Here is an 8,572-nt window from a genome sequence, read left to right as displayed (position 1 = left end):
GGCCTGGATAAGAATAACGACAAGTCAGATGAGCAAGACAAGCACACCGTCATCGGCCCCCTCCATTTCTCAAAATTTGCAGGTGAGCGAGAGCTGCATGTAAACATGCTGCTCTTCTCTGAAGGTGATAATTATCACTATGTTTGATGACTAACTGAAACCCTCAGCTGCCGACAGGTGTTGTTGATATACCTCGATGTGGACAGCTGAAAATGTGTGCCCCGACCGGGACTCGAACCCGGGATCTCCTGCTTACATGGCAGACGCTCTATCCATCTGAGCCACCGAGGACACAGATGAATAGCGCGACTGCAGGGACTTATCCCTTGCACGCTCCCCGTGAGACTCACATTCCCAACTGTCCACAATTCTACATATGTAATGTACCTAATAGACATTTGCCCATGCACTCATTACTCGCGCACGCTTTGGCGATTCCCGTAAGAGTTTGGGCAACCTGTACGCATTCGCACATACGATGGTCAATGGCTGGGTAGCCTTTAACTATATATATGAAGACAGTAACTGTTCTCGAAGGAACAGAATACTATTGATGACCGTGCAGCTTTTTCCTGGTTGTATTTATTCCCTTTCATTTATTCCAGGGAAAAGCTGCACGGTCATCAACAGTATTCTGTTCTTTCGAGAACAGTTACTGTCTTTGTATATATCACTATGTTTGGAACAAAGAAATGTCCCGACTCCTTTCCTCCCAACTATCAAAAGATCACGATAAAAAGCATATTTGTTGAAGGTGTGTGAATTAATTTTCATCAGAAGAGTTATTAGCTATACATCTATTAGATTGCGCTTCCCACAGACGAAAATAACTTCATCAAATTTCAAAATGCTCACCAAGAGTGGTGATGTCCTTTTGTATTGTATGTCGACTTTGAATGCCTGCTAGCTCCTATTACTTGTTGTGAAGGGAACCCCTTAGCCTCACATACAATCTGCACATAAAGACTCGTACCTTATGCAGCAGTGTTCCAAGTTGTATGTGGATATGATTCTAAACTTAACAGCTATGAGTCTTATGTCGGGGACAATTCTGCGGTTTGGCTCCTCACTGAGCCTGAAAAACTTTCATGGGAAGTTGGTAAGCTCTACAGCACCAACATTCCCATGACCAAATCAAAGGAAGATGATGACTTGTATGAAAAGGCGGTTAATTGTCATATTTGTGGGCTACCATTAGATAGAAAAGTGGAAAATCTCCATAGAGATCATTGCCATCTTATGGGGAAGTTTTGTGGTGCAGCTCATAGCGCATGCAATTTGAAGTATAAGTTACCACAGCACATACCTGTCTTTTTTCATAATTTGAGTGGGTATGATGTTCGGTTTCTCGTTGAGCTCTTGGCTAATTTCGGTATGAAGAATGATCAGGTCAGTGTCATCCCTGAAAGTGTTAAGAAGTACATTTCTTTCTCAAAACGAATGACGCCGAAAATTACGCTCTGCTTCCTTGACTCTTTACGCTTTATGCAGAATTCACTCCAGAAACTGGTTGAAACTTTACCTCGGACCGATATGCATATCACTCCATCTGCATTTCCTGATGAGGAAAAGGTCCACCTTGCGACTAGGAAAGGAGTTTTCCCATACGAGTATGTTGATAGTATGGCAAAACTCAATGAAACCCGGCTTCCCGACATATCTGAATTTACCAGTACTCTCACAGGCGATGCCGTAACTACAGCAGATTATGAGCATGCCGTGAATGTCTGGCAGAAATTCAACATCCCCAATTTGGGAGAATATGCAAGACTATACATGGACACAGACGTGCATTTGCTTGCATATGTTTTTGAAAAGTTCCGGAGTGTATGTATGGCCATGTACACTCTGGACCCCGCCTTTTATTACACATCACCTGGCTTGTCCTGGGACGCTATGCTCAAAAATATGGGACACAACATGGAACTTCTCACTGATGCTGCAGTGCTTCTGCTTTTATGCATTCAAAGGCATGCCAAGGCAAATAACCCACGGATGGGTGTCGGGTTTAATGCATCCCTTCATTGAAGTTACATTATGTACTTAGATGTGAACAACTTATACGGGCACGCCATGATGCAGCCACTGCCGGTTGATGGGTTTAGATGGGTGCCTCAAAACGAATTGAAGGGATCAGGTGGAAAAATAATTGGTCTTACAGCCGATTTTGATGTAGGGTATGTGCTAGAGGCAGACATCACATATCCTAATAATTTGCATGGAGAGACAAGCGATTTGCTGTTATGTCCAGAGCAATAAATTCCGAGAAGAAGCACCATCCCTAAACTGATGGCTCCTGTTGGAGATAAGCAGAGGTATATTATTCATTATTGTAACCTCCAGCAGTGCCTCAGCTTAGGTATGAAGCTTGTTAGAATCACCCGGGCTATCTCCTTCAAGCAATCCCCCTAGTTGAAGGAGTATATTGAACTAAATACCGAAAAGAGGGCGGTCGCGAGTAATGCTTTTTAAAAAGATTTTTATAAATTAATGAACAATTCCATTTTCAGGAAAACTATGCAGAATGTAAGAAATGAACGCAATATTTTGATTAGAACTGCATGGAAAGGACGTTATGGCGTGAGAAAGTGTATCGCCGGGCCAAATTTTAAGCATGCCACCATCTTCAATGAAAACTTTGTTGCTGTAGAAATGTGGAAAGACTGCAGTACAGTTTATGAAGCCTATTTATTTGTGGATGTGCATACTGGATATCTCCAAATTCTACATGTACCACATCCACTATGAGTTTGTGAAACCTAATTTTGTAGAACCAAGGTTGCTTTATATGGATACAGACAGCTTTATCTACTGGATATAGAACTGTGATCCATATGAAGTAATTAGGTGCCATGGTAAAGAATTAGACATGTCGTATTATGAGGTCGATAATCCTTATGGTATTGTTCCTAAGAACAAGACGGTTATCGATCTCATGAAAGATGAGGCAAATGGTTTACCGATTGCAGAGTTTGTGGGATCGAGGTCCAAAATGTATGCATATTGTGCAACAGACGGGGGCAGCCAGAGGTGGGCAAAGGGTGTCAGACGTGCAGCATCTAGAGCTCTTACAGTTGAAGAGTATTTGCAGTGCCTCTATGGTTGCAATGTTACAGGCGCTCCTCCACACATCGTTCAGCATACTAGTATTCGATCATGAGGTCACAAAGTGTACACTGTACTGCAATCTAACGTCGGATTGTTTCCTCAAGACGATAAAAGAGTCATTTGTGAGGATGGGGTGGAAACAAAATGGTTCAAATGGCTGTGAGCACTATGGGACTTAACATGTGTGGTCATCAGTCCCCTATAACTTAGAACTACTTAAACCTAACTAACCTAAGGACATCACACACATCCATGCCCGAGGCAGGATTCGAACCTGCGACCATAGCGGTCACGCGGTTCCAGACTGAAGCGCCTAGAACCGCACGGCCACATCGGCCATGGGGGGTGGAAACCCTCCCATACTCACACTATTTACATGAAGCAAAAGTAGGGGTGGGGGGACTCTGATTGACAGATAGAGAGAGAATGAGTGTGTCAATGGGGTGAGGGTGTTTATGCATCACATAGTATGGTCTTTTATCATAGTGTAATTATTGGTTGCATGTGTGATGTGTGGTGTGAGTCTTTGTGTGTATGTGGGGGTGTAAAAGTAAGTATGCATGTGTATGTGTGTGTATGTGTGTGAGAGAGTGTAAAATACAGTATGTATACAGGTGTAAATACATCTACTTATATATATATATATATATATATATATATATATATATATATATAAGTACCTTGTGCTGAAAAAATAAAAATAAATACACATAAAAATTATTTCCTTATATATATATATATATATATATATATATATATATATATATATATATATATATACTACTGGCCATTAAAATTGCTACACCACGAAGATAACGCGCTACAAACGCCAAATTTAACCAACAGGAAGAAGATGCTGTGATATGCAAATGATTAGATTTTCAGAGCATTCACACAAGGTTGGCGCCGGTGGCGACACCTACAACGTGCTGACATGAGGAAAGTTTCCAACCGATTTCTCATACACAAACAGCAGTTGACCGGTGTTGCCTGGTGAAACGTTGTTGTGATGCCTCGTGTAAGGAGGAAAAATGTGTACCATCACGTTTCCGACTTTGATAAAGGTCGGATTGTAGCCTATCGCGATTGTGGTTTATCGTATTGGGACATTGCTGCTTGCGTTGGTCGAGATCCAATGACTGTTAGCAGAATATGGAATCGGTGGGTTCAGGAGAGTAATACGGAACGCCGTGCTGGATCCCAACGGCCTCATATCACTAGCAGTCGGGATGACAGGCATCTTATCCGCATGGCTGTAACAGATCGTGCAGCCACGTCTCGATCCCTGAGTCAACAGATGGGGACGCTTGCAAGACAACAACCATCTGCACAAACAGTTTGATGACGTTTGCAGCAGCATGGACTATCAGCTCGGAGACCGTGGCTGCGGTTACCCTTGACGCTGCATCACAGACAGGAGCGCCTGCGATGGTGTGCTCGACGACGAACCTGGGTGCACGAATGGCAAAACGTCATTTTTTCGGATGAATCCAGGTTCTTTTTACAGCATCATGATGGTCACATCCGTGTTTGGCGACATCATGGTGAATGTACATTAGAAGCGTGTATTCGTCATCGCCATACTGGCGTATCACCCGGCGTGATGGTATGGGGTGCCATTGGTTACACGTCTCGGTCACCTCTTGTTCACATTGACGACACTTAGAACAGTGGAAGTTACATTTCAGATGTGTTGCGACCCGTGGCTCTACCCTTCATTCGATCCCTGCGAAACCCTACATTTCAGCAGGATAATGCACGACCGCATGTTGCAGGTCCTGTAGGAGTCTTTCTGGATACAGAAACGTTCGATTGCTGCCCTGGCCAGCACATTCTCCAGATCTCTCACCAATTGAAAACGTCTGGTCAATGGTGGCCGAGCAACTGGCTCGTTACAGTACGTCAGTCACTACTCTTGATGAACTCTGATATCGTGTTGAAGCTACATGGGCAGCTGTAACTGTACACGCCATCTAAGCTCTGTTTAACTCAATGCCCAGGTGTATCAAGGCCGTTATTACGGCCAGAGGTGGTTGTTCTGGGTACTGATTTCTCAGGATCTATGCACCCAAATTGCGTGAAAATGTAATGTGTTTGAGCTTCACCTACCGCTAGCCACCCAAATATTTTTTTCCTTAGTCACATGTCAGTTCCAGTATAATATATTTGTCCAATGAATACCTGTTTATCATCTGCATTTCTTCTTGGTCTACCAATTTTAATGGCCAGTAGTATATATATATATATATATATATATATATATATATATTCACCATGTTCTGGAAAATGAAAACAAAATTATTGCGACTTTATTTATATATAAGCACAATGTGCTGAAAAAAATTATTGTCTCTCTTTCATTATCCATGTGTGTGTGTATGTATGTGTATGTGTGTGTGGGTGTGGGTGTGTGTGTGTGTGTGTGTGTGTGTGTGTGTGTGTGTGTGTGTGTGTGTGTGTGTAGATAGAGTAGTGTTTGAGCTTCACCTACCGCTAGCCACCCAAATATTTTTTTCCTTAGTACAGCTGTTTGCATTAGACGCTTTAGAGCCACCCAATTAATTGTTATTATTAAAGTATTTCAGCTGTCTGTGATGGATAATGTCTAGAGCCACCCAGTTCAAAAAATATTAAGAGCTGCTCAGTTAAGTTGGAACTATCCATTCAAATGTTGTTGTTATTAAAGTGTTTCAATGATAAATGTATATTTCAAACATATATAGTCTTGTTAAGTTGGAGCCACTCAATTAATTCATTATTTAATGGAAAATATTTACAGCTATCTAGTTAAGTAGGAGAATCTTAATTCACAGAGCAGCTCGGTTCAATATAGTCTGTTTCGATGGAATTTATTTAGTAATAGTATTTAGCGTGTAAGTAAGTTAGTTAATACCTTTGCTTTAGTTTTAAGTATGGCTCTATAAGGAAAAAAATATTCCGTTCGAGGAATCCCCAACATGTGTTGGATTCTAGTAATAATAATAAGTTAAGAGTATCACTGCATTGAACTGAAATTTATCTCAAGAACTATATATATATATATATATATATATATATATATATATATATATATATATATATATATATATATATATATATATAATAGCATGGGTAGTGCTACTCCTCTGGTGACAGCCCTCAAAGGCTGTGGTAAGTGAGTCAGACAGTTCCAGTGGAATGCAGGTGTAGTATCATCATGCAGGTACCAAAAAGAATAAGTATACAAGGATTGTTAGGAAAGAAAAATTATTTATTTCTCATCCAACTTAAAAATAATTTTACATTTTCATAAGCAGATACAGTAGCACTTTTTTGATACATGTTCTCGAGTCGATGGATAGACGGACAGCCGTAGAATTCCAGGTCTTGAATAGAAGAAAATTTAAAGATTCAATGCATTAATGAGATCTTGTCCTTCCCCTTCACGTAGATAATACTGTGCATGTGATTGAATAATTTAAGTGCAGTCACCATACCTTTATAGGGTATTCCAGGATCATCCCAGTGAATTCCGTGGTAGAAATGTGTTAACCACTTTGTGCTCTTCCTTGTCTTAGCACACCTCACTTGCTTGAAAGATCTTGTTGATGCAATGTTTGCAGGAAATGTTTCTATTATTCCAGCGTGTTGTGGGTACGGTACAAACGCAACATCATTAAATACTGCTATATGACTGCTGGTTGGCTGTATGCTGGTTCTTTATATATTTTTAATTTATATTGAACCTGTGTGACCATCTCCTCGCGTTACCTTAGAGAATTGTACTCGACTTTGCGTCCTGGCTGCTAATATACCAAGCCCATAAGAAATGGTGTCTATATTGTGGCCCTTATTTGATTAACTTGCCAAAGAAGTTAATTATTTTTGAAATATGCGCAACGGAAACTGGTGCAAGTTTCTCTAAGATAACACGTTCTGGGGTGGTTGAACTCATAGCCGTTGTATAGGAGCTGGTAGCCTATCTAAACAACTAAATACAGTATATAGGTATCCTCGTAATGTCTTTATATGGTGGAGGTCGCTTATCCTAGGTACACAAGTAAATTCTTCCTCCTAATTTGATCTTTACATTTGGAGGTCACACGTTGCCTTGCTTAATCCAGTAAAATTTACCTTACATGAAATGACAAAAAATGAAAACAACACTCCTTATGAACTTTACAAAGTAGGAGGTACCTATTGTAATTGTACAGCTAACTAAAAGCTATATGACAAAGTTAATGTCAGTTTCCTTTCTTACATTTGTCTCTCAGTTTACGAGCGTATTTACAACTCGATACTCTGATTTAAAAAAATATAGTCGCTTATGTCATTTACTTCTCAAAGAAAGGTTGGGTTATCTGCAAACCATTTAGGACAATTCGGACGTAGGAGACCCAAGTAATTTCCAAGCTACCATCACCGATCCTGTTTATTATTAATAAACCCACATAGCTCCTTTTATTTAGTCATTGTCTTACATGCACTACTTTCCAGTTAGTCTACTCCTTAGCCTATCTAATGACAGACGATATGAAGGAGACTGTTAGTTTACATACTGCAATTACTACTTTCTTTGCATGCTGTTATACAAAAAAAAAAAAAAAACAACAAAGGACTTCCCACTCATTGTATAGACAAAACATCTTAAATTATCTACCTTACTTGACCATCATACTGACATTTATACCCCCTTTTTTGTATTGTTATCAAGCAGCTGATACTCTGTTTGTGTTCCTCCGTCAATTTCGCTTCCCACATGTCTTAATTCTCTCGTAAGTTTTGGATATGTTTTCTGGTGCCTCTTTCCTTCGCACTCCGTCCATTTATCGCCTCATGCTCTGTTGACATACACACAACACACATAGATTCTCTATTTTTTCAGATTTCCTTAATGATTACCATGATTAGGGCTAAAATATTCCACATCTTACATCTATTATATTCAATACATATAGTTAACATTTGCTTGCGTCTACAGTACTCCCTGGATTTTCCCTCGTTTGAAAATGTTCCGATGGCAGGCATGTTTCGTCCGGGTTGCTTTCCAAATGGTTCAAATGGCTCTGAGCACTATGGGACTTAACTTCTGTGGTCATCAGTCCCCTAGAACTTAGAACTACTTAAACCTAACTAACCTAAGGACATCACAAACATCCATGCCCGAGGCAGGATTCGAACCTGCGACCGTAGCGGTCGCGCGGTTCCAGACTGTAGCGGCTAGAACCGCTCGGCCACTTCGGCCGGCTGCTTTCCATTTATGGTTCCCGCAGATTCATCCTTCCCCAGGCAGCATCACTCGACATTGTCACAGGAGCTCTACACTTGTGCAAGAACAACAAAAATGCGTCCCCGGCAAAACTTCGTCGCCGCAAGACGGGACTGGCGCAGCTTTGGCGCGAGTCAAGACTTATCAGCTGGCCGCACTCTGTGGCGTAACCAAAGTCTAACGCACGAGTTCGTCTGCTGGTGTCGGCTGCACATT

At 40.9% G+C, this 8,572-nt stretch overlaps 1 non-coding gene across 1 annotated transcript; it reads right to left on the bottom strand.

The window, feature by feature from the left end:
* Nucleotides 1–217: 217 nt before the first annotated feature.
* Trnat-ugu (transfer RNA threonine (anticodon UGU)) lies at nt 218–291 on the bottom strand. The gene has a single exon. It is a non-coding gene; the product is annotated as a tRNA-Thr (tRNA).
* Between the last annotated feature and the right edge of the window lie 8,281 nt (nt 292–8,572).

The sequence above is a fragment of the Schistocerca serialis genome, chromosome 3 (genome assembly GCF_023864345.2).
Source record: "Schistocerca serialis cubense isolate TAMUIC-IGC-003099 chromosome 3, iqSchSeri2.2, whole genome shotgun sequence".
Taxonomy (NCBI): domain Eukaryota; kingdom Metazoa; phylum Arthropoda; class Insecta; order Orthoptera; family Acrididae; genus Schistocerca; species Schistocerca serialis.
The sequence above is the reverse complement of the archived record's forward strand: the minus strand, read 5'-3'. Positions and strand labels throughout refer to the sequence as shown.